The following is a 14,219-nucleotide window of genomic DNA, read 5'->3' on the forward strand; positions in this document are numbered from 1 at the left end:
CGAATTCAGCCTCTATCAAAACCCTTACTAATAAAATACAATAGTTAGCATTCTGAAGGCTGATTCACACACTCTAAGTTTTATTCTTGAATCACCTTAGGCCACCAGAAGACTGTATCATAGGATCAGATTATGTTAGTACTTGCTGAATCAGTTTCACTCACGTGAACTTTAATTTTATGCTTTAGGCAGTTATCAAAGGTCATTAAAAATAGCCAAACAGCTAGAAGAGTATCTCATCTGCATTTATTGTAAATCTGTTATGAAGGGCACTGCTCATCATATTGCTCAATGTCCCCTTTATACAATGTCACACAGCAAATTAATTTTATAATATAATGCCAAAAAGATTTTATCTCTTTGTTGTTATAGTTCCTCCTTTCTGACCATGAGAACTATATGAGTGCAGGCTATGAAGTCAGAGAGTCCTTGATTTGAATCTTGGCTCCACTTAGAGGTTCAGTTTTTTGACAATGGGCAAGACAGTTTTTCCAACCTAAGTAACTTCATCTGTAAAAAGAGAGCTATAATACTTACTCTCCATAGTTATAGTGAAGATAGATATAATATCATAGTCTCTACAAAGTTCCTGACACATAGTATATGTTCAATACACTAAAAATAATTTACTTTTCTCTATTTGGCTGCTAGGAAGAACATATCCAAATATGGTAATCATAGCAACTATATCAACTTTTTCTCTTTCTGGATTCTGATTTTCATTTTTTTGAATTTTATTTTTAAAAGCCACCTCAATTAATTATATAAAGAAGGCACATAAATATGTAAATCAATTATTTTCTGTGAACTCTGTACAGAAATAATCACCATTATTTAGAATGCCTAAAGTCCTACTTATCATAGGTAGATATAAAGTAGAGTAAGGAATGTTGAGATGTAAGGGAGAGAGAGGAAAACTCCAACATTTCTATAAGTTTCTCCCCCTTTAGGTGCCAAAATATCATAAATGCTACCATTAGAGATCATTCCAGAGATTCCTCTCCCAACAGGACTCTTGCAATATAAATATATAAATATATATTAAAGTATTATATTGACTTGTTATCATTAAGATTAATGGAATAAAAAATAGGGAGGGTTACTTACAAGACAAGGACATAAAGAATAGAGTAATAGAAGGGAAGAAAATGATTAAAATATTTTAAAAGGAAAATGAGGAAAAGGAAAAAGCAAAATTGTAGAACATTGATTTTTGACAATATCTGAATTTCCTCCAGGGAGAACTTATCATACTATCGTCAGGAATATAACTTAAAGAAGACACAACTGTTTTATAATATATCCTCTAACTGAAGAGACCAACTATGGAACATGTATTTGAAATTGCTCACTGATATCCTTGTGAACAAATTGAAGAAAAGTGGCAAAGATGCTAGGGGAATTAAGTAGACAACAATGTAAATGATTAATGATTGTTTTTACTGAACAAGGATTTATTAAATGCCTGTGATGTACTATGAAGGGATTATAAGGTAGGAAATACAAGGATTAACAAGACAGTTTTTGCTTTAAAGGAATTGACATTCTCTTGTGACAAAAAGACCAAACAGAGGGACCAAGAGAGCAGGGCAAATTCATTTACCACACAATTATTGGGTAAGTTCTATGTGTCAGGCCTTTTGCCAGGACTTGTGGGTATATTCTACAATAATTCTGTATTTTCTGATATTTTTATATATACATATCACATCATATGTTTTGTACATATAGTTACATATATATACATTTATTATATAGGTATATTTTATATGTTTAATTATAATAGCCTCCATTTGTTGATAACTTGAGTTGTGCTATGGATTTTACATATATTATCTATATTCTACACAACAAACTTGCATGATGGAATTCTTTCAATTTTTCAGGTTTAGTAAAGTGAAATAAGTGGCTAATAAGTGACAGGGCTGAGAGTCTAACCCAGGCAGTTTCCTTTCCTCCATCACACTGTGTCCACTACAATATTTTTCCTGAGGTCTTCTCCAGTACCAAGAGAGAGGATGAGCGGGGCAGGAAGATTGGAACAAGTAAGCCAGTATGCTACAATCCCAGTGCCTGGCCAGTGAGTGATTTTGAAAGCTACCCTAAATCTGGATGGGTGGGATGAAGACCTCAGAACAGAGATGGTCTCCAGCCTTCCTATCTCAACCTGCCAGCAACTCACTAGGTGTGGTAGGCATCTTCTAAGATGGTCTTCAATAATCCCTGCCTCCTAGTGTCTATGCCATTATGTAATCCCCTCCCATTTATTGTGGGCTAGCCTAATGACTTTATTCTAATCAATAGGATATGGCAAAAGTGATGGAATGTCACTTTCATGAGTAGGTTACAAAAGACTGTGACATTCATCGTTCTTTCTCTCTCTTGTTTTCTCACTGGCTCACTCTGAGAGAAGCCAACTGCCATGTTGTGAGTTGCCTTTGGAGAGATTCACATGGTAAGGAATTGAGGTAAGCCAACAGCCAGCAAAGACCTGAGGCCTGCCTTTTGCTCACATGAGTGAGCTTGGAATCCCCAGCTGGCACCTTGATTGCAACCTGATGAAAGACTTTGAGCCAGAGTTACCTCGAGAAGTTGTGCCTAGATTTTCCTGATCCACAAAAACTGAGAGATAAATATTTGTTTTTTAAAAGCCACTATGTTTTGGGTTAATTTGTCCCACAGCAATGCATAATTTATACACCAGGAAAATATGTTTCTCAGACTTGTACACAGTTGTTTGTACCAATACAATGCTGACTCAACACAGAGCAAAAACTACATGGCTTGAGGTTTTGAGCCATTCAAATACTTACTGACCATTTAACATGCACCAGACCTGTAGTACATTATCTTTTTCTTTAAAACAACTGCATAGTAATACTACATTCAACCCCATTTGGTTGATGAAGAAACTGAGGCACAGAATTTTCTGAGTTTTCACAGCCAGTAAAGTAGCAAAGCTTTCATTTGGACCCAACAATGTGACTCTTGAGTGAGCATTCTAAAACTGTTAGCCATATTGTCTCAACTATTCCATATATTCTCAGTTTATTGCCTAGAGGTTCCCTATGGGGTTCTCTCTCTCCTAGTATTTTTTTTTCTTTTTGACAAGTATATAAAAAGAATATTTATCAAATTTGTAGAAAAAATTAAACTAGGAAGCATAATGAATATGATACATAACAGAAATGGGATTCAAAAATATCAATAGATTCAGGCAGCGTTCCAAATTTAGCATGGTTATGTTTAATGGAAATATGTGTTATATTTGCATATTTAAAATATATAAGTATAAAATTAAAGAGACATGGTTTCACACTTAGAAACCCAGGTTAAAGGACTTTGGAATTTTACTTAATAGTAAGCCCAAAGAATGAATAAGAAAGGTCCTCTGATCTTAGGCTGTAATAATATGAATGCAATACATAGAATGAATCTACTGATAATTTTATTCTTTATGAGTAAGTCAGATTATATGTGATGTAGTGCATTCAAAATTAGCCACCTTATTTTAAAGACCTCTAGACACATTAGAAGAGAGCATTGTCAGTGTGTTGTGGGGGTGGCTCTGCTGCTCCCCATGGGAAATTGAAAATTTGGGGAGGGTGTTTTTTGTCTTCAAGTTTTGCTGTAACTTATACACTGAAAAACATTTTACTATAAATTTCATTGCATTTCTTCTTTATATTAAACTTTAGGAAATATATAGATTGTTATAGATGATGTGCGTATGTAGGTTATTTTATCTATGAATTTAATTTCAGTAAAGAGAAATGCTGCACAATATGGTCATTAGATCTGATAGGCTTGATAAAAATTACACCAGAATATATTTATGGTAGAATGCAGGGTGGTGAGGAGACTTGAAGCTATGTCAGTTTTAGAAACTGTGGAAGAAGTTGAGGTAGTGTGACAGGAAGAAGAGAAACATCACTCTAGGGTAGCATGAGAACTATTTTAAATATTTGATGGATCGACCTACAGAAAAGAGACTAGAATTGTTTTATGTTGTTCTAATAACTAAAATTAGATAAACAAAGGAAATTTAGAGAGCAGATTTCATTGAAATACAAGGGAAACCTCTCCAGCAGAGCATTCTAAGATGGATGGGTCAGTTTCACACAGTAGAGAGTTGCAAGTCACCACCTATAGTCAAGTACTGTCTGCTTGAGTGGCTAGTACATGGGAGCTATTCAGTGAGTATGCATTGAATAAATGAATAAATTTTATATGAGAGATTCAAGCATTAGGTCATTTGAGTTATGAATAGATAAACTTTAAGACTCTTTCCTATTCTGAAAGTCTATGATTAAGACCATAACTCAAAAATACAGATATGTTATACATTATTGTAAACCATGCATTTTAGAATGTGGAGGTCACACATGCGACAGTAAAAAGAAAAATGAAGGCATATCTGATCTATCATCTGCCAAAGTACAAAACAGATGATAACTGTCAATCTGCACAATATTCAGAATCACAAAGTCATCAGTCTGTTTTATAGCATAAATTATTAGCTCAATTTTGATAAAGTTTTACAAATGGACAGGCTATACAAAACAAGGAAAAATTTTTGTTAAATTAAATGATGGAAGAAGGTATATTTTAGCTGGTGAACAGTCTAGTGGCAACAAGTTAAAATCCAGAAATGATATTTAACTTATTTAACACTCTTTATCGACAAATATTGATGGTCTCTTTGTCAACAGAGACTCACTGAGGATCTATTAAGGGTGTAATGATATGCTAGGTTCTGTAGAGCATGTGAAAGAAATAAGAAATAATGTCCTGTGCCCTCAAAGAGCTTCTAATTTGTATAGGAAGATACAATGAAAATAAGTTAATGTTTTAAATAATTTTTATATTCATGATTATAATATTAAGTGCCAATACAGAGAGACATAGGAGTCATAAAGTGTCTTATCGGAGAGTTGAGAAGGAGACTACTTAGTGCAGGCTGTAGCATGGAGAGAATTCACGGAGGAGATGTGACCTTATCGAATGTTGATGTTTATTTGGATAACATGGGCAGCACAGTGGAGAAAATAGCCTGACTGAAGCAAAGTATTTGTTATGGAAAAGTGTAAAATTGACTTTAACTACTAAGCTAAGGCTCATCCAGTTATGGAAGGCCTTGGAAGCCATGCAGATAATACTATTCAGTAGGGAAATAGGATAGGTTTTTGAGATGAATGACATGATGGGGATATTATTTAATGGAAATTAAACTAGCCATAATCTACTGGGTGGGCTTAATCAGAGAGAAAACAGACTGTAGGGAGCAGTAAACTGTAATAATCCAACCAAAGGGGAATAGTGTTTTAGAACAAGGTATTCTCCCTGGGAATGAAATTCAAGGTACAGGCATGTCTAAGAAATATTAACAAGACTTATTTATTGCCTGAGTATAAGAGGTGAAGATGAAGAATTAGTCAACTGACTACAGACTTCTGAGCTTCAGAATTAACAGAGATAAGAAAATTAAAATAAGAAATTAACTTCATATATTTTCATATCCGCATGTTCTAAAAAATTCCTAATGGGACAACAATATATGAAGAATAAATAAGACTCAAGAAGGTTGATCTTCTAGAACTTGGGTCATGTCCATATTATGTCAAATAACTGGTTAAAAATTCCAAAAAAAATAACATTCAAACCAGTTTGATATTGTAAATTTGTTAGAGTAGGTCCCAGTGCACTGCACACAGTAGGCATTCAATAAATATAAATAATTACATTAATGACTTACTAAAATTTCAATTTTTTCAAACTATTGAGTTGGTAAGTTGCTACAGCCTTATTCTGTGATTGTACAAAAAGTTCTTAGGCAATTAGATGGACAACTCTAACTGATTATACTGGTCACTTCAAAACCTTAACACTCTGCCTCTTTTTTGGACCATGTATATAGTCCTGGTTCACACAAAGTGAATTGGACAAGAACTTTCAAGTGTATAAAATTGGGTTCAGTCTCTTCTCTTTGTACAAATTTGTATGTCCAAAAGTAGAAAGAATGAGAAAAGGTAATAGATGGAAACATGTCATTGGTAACAAAAGAGAAATCTAATGATTTAGTTTAAAACTCTCTAAACTTTGAAGCTGAAGAGAGTTTAATTTATATCTACAGAATCTTATGCACTTAAATGAGCTATTTTTGAGGTTTTGCATGCAATATCCCTTTTCTGTTCCTGCTGGGTTCCAAAGACAAGTCAAAATAAATTTACAGTAATAAAATTAAGGGCTGAAACATGCTGTTCTTGTGTATGTCCTTAACATTTTTTCCACCTACCATTACTTGCTATGGAGTTTCAAATACTCTTGACTTGGTTGGTAGAAAAACTTTGTTAGTGTATTTTATCATAAAAATACCAAAATACAAAATGTCTCATTTTGAAAGCCTGATAACTTTTTTAAAAAATTATATCACGGACGATAGAGAACGAAACAATTCGTGGTTGTTAACGTCACTGAACATATTGAGTTAATGTATGCAAATGGAAACAACCCTCCTTTCTTCTTTCACTTTTCAGTTAAATAAAAGCATTTTTGCAAGTTGTAGATGAAATCATGTTCTAAAATTTAATTCATGTGCTTTTCTTGGCATGGGAAAGACTACTGACCTTCTTTAAGTACATCAAGCAGGGTGTCTTGTGTTGTTTGAAGATATTTTGAGTTTGCTTTTTAATGTGAGCCCTATGTGAGCAAGCAGCCTTGCTTGAGCATGTTTTGAAAGTGGAGAGGGATGCCAGATCCCAATTCTCCTGTGGAGTGCTGGCAAGTTGCCCAACTCAATATTCATCTGCTGAAGAGAAAAATATTGATGTTCACAGAAGAAAAGAATTAAATATTCATTTTAAAAGTGTAAACAAAATGTGTCACTCTATAAGCAGTTGAAGATTAGGAGGAATCAGACATTTCAACTTTTATTGACACATCAACAGCAGCAATGATAAAAAAAGAAGATAGAATGTCATATGGTTTACTTACTGTTTCTTGAAATTCTCATACCAATAACATTGAGTGTTATTACTGGAAGCATATAAAGATAAAGTTTTTCTAATTTCACAAACTCTGCCAACAAAGCAATGATCTAAGGTATATAGCATTTTATATATAGAGAGGGGGAATACAGAAGATATTTATTGGTTATTTTTAGCCTTGTATTTCTTCTTATGGATTAACTTGATCCCCTCTGGGGTATTGATTCATGTTTTTTTTTTTTTGCAAAATTCAGGAGATAAAGGTAGACAATTTCACAGAGCATTTTGTTTGTTTGACCGGATACACAGAGATTATTGGGACAAGTTAAAACTACCACAGACATATATTGTCATAAGATTCAATTATATTTCCTGCAATGTATAAATTGGTCCAAGTTGTCACATTGAAGTTTAACTATCACCAAACCCTTCAAACATTGGTAATTAATGGTTGTGAAAATACTGTGTCACTAAGCAAAACTGGGGCAGATAGTGACTCTCAATACACATTCATTATGCAGCATGAACAAGTGAAAATAATGTTGCTCTTTGGGAGCACTTCTTTTGTAGCCATATCAAGTTTTATTTGATCATGTAATTATTTTTATTTTCATTTGTTTACTTTAATTGACATGCAATTATATATATTTATGGAGTAAAAGTGATGTTTTGATATATGTATACAATGTGTATAATTAATTCAGGGTAATTATCATATACATCACCTCAAACATTTATCATTTCTTTCTGTTGGGAACATTCAAAATCTTCAGTTCTAGATGTTTGAAAATATACAATAAAATATTATTAACTATCTACACCCTTCCCAGCCTCTAATAAGCAGTATTCTACTCTCTACTTCTATGAACACAACTTTTTTAGCTCTCACATATGAGTGAGAACATTAAATATTTGCCTTTCTGTGACTGACTCATTTCACTTAACATAGTGTCCTCCACGCTCATCCATATTGCAGCCAATGACAGGATTTCATTGTTTCTTTATGATCAAATAGTATTCTACTGTGTAATTGCATGTCGTCTTTCAAGAAATGTGTCTTGAAATCATTTGTCCATTTTTAAATAGGATTATTTGATTTTTGTTGTTGTTGAGTTGCTTGAGTTCCTTGTATAATCTAGATATTAATTCTTTGTCAAATGAATAGTTTTAAAATATTTTCTCCCATTGTATAGGTTGTTCATTCACTCTGTTGATTGATTCCTTTCCTGTATGGAAGCTTTATAGTTTGCTATAATCTCATTTGTCTAGTTTTGCTTTTGTTGCCTGTGCTTTTAGAGTCTTATCCACAAAATCTTTGTCCAGACCAATGACCTGAAATGGTTTTCCTGTTTTCTTCTAGTAGTATTATAATTTTGGGTCTTAAATTTAAATCTTTAATACATTTTGAACTTTTTATTCCATTTGGTGAGAGATAAGAGTCTAGTTTTATTTTTCTGCATATGAATAACTACTTTTCCCAGCACCATTTACTGAAAAGGGTATCCTTTCTCCAGTGTATGTTCTTGCTACTTTTGTCAAAAATCAGTTGGCTATAAATATGTGGATTTATTTCTGGGTTCTCTTTTTCTGTTCCATTGGTCTATGTGTCTGTTTTTATACCAGTACCATGCTGTTTGGTTCTTACGGCTTTGCAGTATTTAATATATTTTGATGTCAGATAGTGTGATGACTCTAGCTTTGCTCTTTTTGGTCAGGACTGGTTTGGCTATTTGGAGACTTTTGTGGTTACATACAAATTTTAGGATTTTTTCTATTTCTGTGAAGAATGTCATTGGTACTTTGATAGGGATTGCATTGAATCTGTAGATCACTTTGGGTAGTATGATCAGTTTGACAATTTGAGAACATTTGAAAGTGATTCTATTGTATTAACAAATATTATTAAGTTGGCATGGAACTTTTAAAAAATAATAAACTAGAGTGATTAGATTCCTCCATAAGGTAAGTCCCTTCTATCTCATGAATAATTGAGCTATTCAGTAGATATACACCTCTTCTAATGTGTGACCATATTTCTATTCGATGATGAATAAATACTTCTTGAACAAATGAGTGAATTTCCTATTAGCTTTTTAAGAGAAGGAGCCATGCCTTAAGTGTCTCTTTTTCCTCAGAGCCCAGCAGAGAATTTGATACAAAGTAGATCATCAGCAAATGTTTATTTCATATCCATTCCAAAATATAGAAAAAAATGCATGAATATACCTCAAACTTATCAAGTTCTTCCCCACAAACAAAACTCAAGCTCTGCAAGATACCTATTATCTTGAATTTTTAAGTATCTGAGAAAACCCAATTAGAGTTTAACCATATATTTAACAAAAACATTTTTATATGAAATATACAAATAGTGACTATCTGAAGAAACTTTTGATACCAAAATACGTTTTCTATATATTGTTTACATTGCTTAGGAAAGAACAAAGCCTTGGAGAACAAACAGACATTGGTGTAAATCCTGGCTTTACCAAGTAAAAAAACTGTGCTGAGGTAAGTTATTAAACCTCACTGAGTCCCTTTCCTTACATATAAAATATGGTTAATAATATTCTTCTCAGATAACTAAATAACAGATATGAAAGTTTATTGTGAGATAAATAACTGGATAAAAGGCATATACAACAGAGTTTCTCAATTCTATTTTCTGAATATTTTACGTATTACTATTCATAATTTTGTGAGTATTGCTAAGGCATGCTTAACTAAATGAAGTTATCTGATAATGGAGTTTGAGTTCTCATAAGAATGCTTAGACAACTGTCTAGAGACAAATTACAAGTTTTAGGATGACACTATGTTTTAGTAATATGATCACTGTGTTTGGAAGCAGATCTACATTAGAATCCTGATTCTTCCACTTCCTCGCTCTGTGATTTTGGGTAAGTAATTTAATCTCTCTGAGTTTTACATTACGTACCTTTAAAATGAAGATAATAATACTATCTTAACTACTTCTAAGGTTGTTCTGAGAATCAAATGAGATAATGGATGTGAAAATACTTTGTAAAGTGCCAGGCACCATGAATCTGCTACGTATTTATTATTATTGCTTTCCCTGTTTTAGATTTGGCTTGGTAGTTATGCTCATTGATTTGTCAGGGTTATTATTTAGTGGCTAAGAGAATTGACTAAGAATAATGACATAAATTGCTTAGGAAACACATCACACATCATCTATAATGATAAATTTTTATTTCAGTCTCTACCACAGATATGATATGTGACCTTGAAAAAAACAAATTACTTTTTCATTTCTCAGTTCTCAAAATGGAAACAAAGACAGCTCCAATTAGTGCAGGTTAATATGCAGATTGCAAGGGTGATAACACATAGTGTGAGATACTAGATTAAGAAGGACGCTGTAATTAATTGCAAATGTCCCATTGACAATAAGAATTTTTCACTATTCATTCTGTTTCTTTGGCTAAGAAAGACATTGAGTCAGATTTTCCCCTGCCATTAAACTACTATGTTAATGTTTTATTAAATGGAACTGTAGTAGTTCCTAAATGTCAACATAAGTAGATCCCTCCCAGAGAGCAGATTTTCCACTGAGAGAATCTGCCTTATTCATTCCTCATAAGAACACTTCAAGAATGAACTCTTAAAATTCACTATAAGGTATTTCCCCAAATGTATAACTATTGAGAATTGTAATGTATAATGTCTTTAAACTTCAGTGATTTTTTAAAAATCAAAATATTAATTCAAAATAGTTGTCCAACCAAAAGACCTTAATTTTGCATATTATTTGCCATTAATTACAGGCAGAGAGCTCCAGTCCATATAAAGGTGCTTTCTTGCCAAGTAACCATTTTTCTGATGGCAGCTGGGAAAATGGTGGTGGGGGAGGGAAATAGTAGAGGTCATGAAGAGATAGAGCACTGTTGGTACTAGAGACATTTAATCAGGAAATTAGTACAACGAATAATTGAAAAATAAATCTTTATCTATTATTATCAGATTCTATATGTAATAACAGATATGGGATTTGTATGGGTGATAGAAAGACTGAAATCACTGGAAGCTTTCAGCCATGAAGGAGTTGTACATTGTAAACACTCAAATCAAGATCTTTCATCCATGACAGAACGGCTTGTTATTTCACACAAAAAACAATAAACTGGATCATAAGCAAAGTGAATAATTTTTTTACATACACTACTTCATGTATAACAATCTTTGTAACATATCTGTCAAGCATATCATGTGTAAATACAAAGGGAATTTTAAAATACAACTTAAAGCAGGAAAAGCTGGGGGAAAAAACTGTAGTGGTGATTCAATTGTCTTTGTCTTATGCTTAGGAAGTCAAATAGGTCCAGAAACAGATAATCACAAAGACTGATGGATTGCCTTTCACAAATTACCTTCCTGGTGGTGAATATCCAAAATGGAAAATATTACTGAAAGATGGCTGTATTTATTTACTGAGAGGGACAAGAAATTTAGGTGCCTAGGATATTTTCTTTATCATTTTCCATCTTACTGATGAGGTCTTACTGGTAATCAATATGTGACAGGCATACATTTTATTTTCTGTATATCCAAATGACTCACAGTTAATTGTACAAACAAAAATATGTTTGCTAAAGCATGATTATATTTTTAACACAATTTTGAATGCAGTTATAATTTTAGTTTTCCAATAAAAGGAAGTTGATGTTCTTTTTCTTTTGATAAAATGCTACATAAAAATCTTTAGCCAAGTCAAGATGACGATGATAATAATAATAATAATAATAATAATAATATAGAGGACTGAAGACAAAGAAGGGTTTTGAAATGTAATCAAAGATCAGGATTAAAAAAAACAGACTTGTGCTTCTAAAGAAGTTAATTGACTCAATTAAATTTATTTTAATTATATCAAGGCCTGTTGCCAAAAATTGTTTCATATTTGAGGAATTCAATTATGCTTGAAAGAAACTACACCTTTAATAGGTCAATATACTTATTGTTTAGTGGATAGAAAAAGAAAAATTACTAGAGAAACTTTTTCCCCAAACCTGACCTCAAATTAAAATTTAACAAAGTCTCATTAATTTGTGCCTTGGAAGTTAAACTCAGAATGAACAGTTGCCATATACTTCCTTGAGTTTTAGTATACCTCACTTACTTGAATTCTCTCCTTAATAAAAGTTAGGGTGAGTGTTCTTTCTCTCTCCCCCGTCAAGCGTGAGGACACAACAATTCACATGTACGCATAGGCACAATGGACATAGGCAGGGATACATGACACTCACAGACATGCCTCCCATACACATATCTGATACTTTCAAGAAAATCACTTACTATGAGGATAATGCTTACAATCTACACAATATGTATTCATTTTCTATCAAAATCCAAATGTTTTATATGCAAATTTTAAAATCAGTGACAGAATAAAATGATGTACAAGAAAATTAATCATAATAAATGGCAAACATAGAAAACTAGCTGTTAATAAGCTGATTTTAACTTGGTAACTAACTTCTAATATGAAAATGCACATTTAAAATGCTTGTGTTACAGCTCTTTTAAAATTTATCTAGCAGTTTTCCTGGTTTTCACTGGAACACTTTCCCCCACAAAAACAATAAAAAAATTTAAAAAAAAATAAAATTCTTAAAAAATAAAATACTTTGAGAATAAGGAATGTAGTAAAACTTCAATTAATAAGAACAATTGAACAAAGAGATATTAGTGGAGGTTTTGGCTTTTGTTTGGTTCTGCATTTTATTTTGGATGTGTGCTTTATTTTGTATTGATTAACCAAATCTTAAGAATAAAACCTCTTGTTTCAATATCAGACATTGAAGACCTTTTTAAATCATATAATCCATGTCCCTTTCTTGGTAAGTTTTGTAGACATAAAATAATCAGATAAATGTAACCCTTATAGTGCCTAAAAATTACTGTTTTATATGTTAGTTCTCATGATAGAATAGCAAGGGTAGAGATAATATATTTCACAGAACTCCAGCTAGCACCTGAAAACAGGTTTCTAACCCTGATTCTTGGTATTATCCAATTTCCTTCACAATTCTTTCTCCATGTCTTAGTTTTAAGCCTGTTATCCATTTTGAGTTGATTTTTATGAGAGGTGAGAGGTGCAGATCCTGATTCAGTCTTCTACATGTGGCTATCCAATTTTCCCAGCACTATTTATTGAATAGGGATTCTTTTCTCCAGTGTATACTATTGTCTGCTTTGTCAAAGATCAGATGGCAATGTGAGGATGGTTTTGTATCTGGGTTCTCTGTTCTGATCCATTGGTCTATGTCTCTATTTTTGTGCCAGTGCCATGCTGTTTTGGTTACTTTAGCCTTGTATTAATAGTATAGCTTGAAGTCTGGTAAAGTTATGCCTCTTGATTTGTCCCTTTTGCTTAAGGTTGCTTCGAACTCTTTTCTGGTTCCATATGAAGTATGGAATTATTTTTTCTAGATCTGCAAAAAATGATGTTGGTATTTTGATGGGAATTTCATTGAATATGTAAATCACTTTGGATAGTATAGACATTTTAACAATGTTGATTCTGCTCATCTGTGAGCATGATATAAAGAACATAAACTAAACTTGTGAGTTTTGAACATGTATTATTTACCAGATTATTATTTAATAAGAGAAAATAAACAACTAGAAAACAGTTTTTCATAATTGTTTATAGAAATTTATAGCATAATACAGGAACACTGAAGTTGTTATTATGTTAATTTTTATGTTAAGCAAACCCAGAAACCTAAGACTTGCAAAATGTTACCACCTGCTCACTGGATATTTTGTGTCACAGTTTTACTTATAGATCATATACTATAAATCCCTATTTTTAAAGTCATATCCTCTGCATTTTTTAAATTACTCACTTAAATTACTTATACCTCCAAAAACAACAAATAAAAAATCCTTGTAATTTAAATTGGAATACAAATTCATATTTTCTCCCTGGATGGTATTAGTTCTGTTTAGTTAATTTTTGTGTGCATCACTATGGATCATATAAATGTGTATAAAATGTTGCTTTGATTTATTAACCACATTACAGATCTAAAGGTTTCGATTCATTAGCAGTGAATATAATGACTTTGGAAGCATTGAGGTGTCTCATGTCATAATGTAGCTAGCTATCCAATGTCCAAAAGCCATACAATAAAAGTATAGAAACCACTGGATAAGAAATTTATATCAGAGATACACTTATTAAGAATAAAGGTGTTTTTAAAATTT

At 32.4% G+C, this 14,219-nt stretch overlaps 1 non-coding gene across 1 annotated transcript; it reads left to right on the forward strand.

Annotated features, from left to right (window-relative positions):
• Positions 1-12,513: 12,513 nt before the first annotated feature.
• On the forward strand, positions 12,514-12,574 carry LOC123628973. Its single transcript, XR_006731848.1, has one exon. It is a non-coding gene; the product is annotated as a U7 small nuclear RNA (small nuclear RNA).
• Positions 12,575-14,219: the final 1,645 nt, after the last annotated feature.

This window comes from Lemur catta, chromosome X, assembly GCF_020740605.2.
Source record: "Lemur catta isolate mLemCat1 chromosome X, mLemCat1.pri, whole genome shotgun sequence".
NCBI classification, from domain to species: Eukaryota; Metazoa; Chordata; class Mammalia; order Primates; family Lemuridae; genus Lemur; species Lemur catta.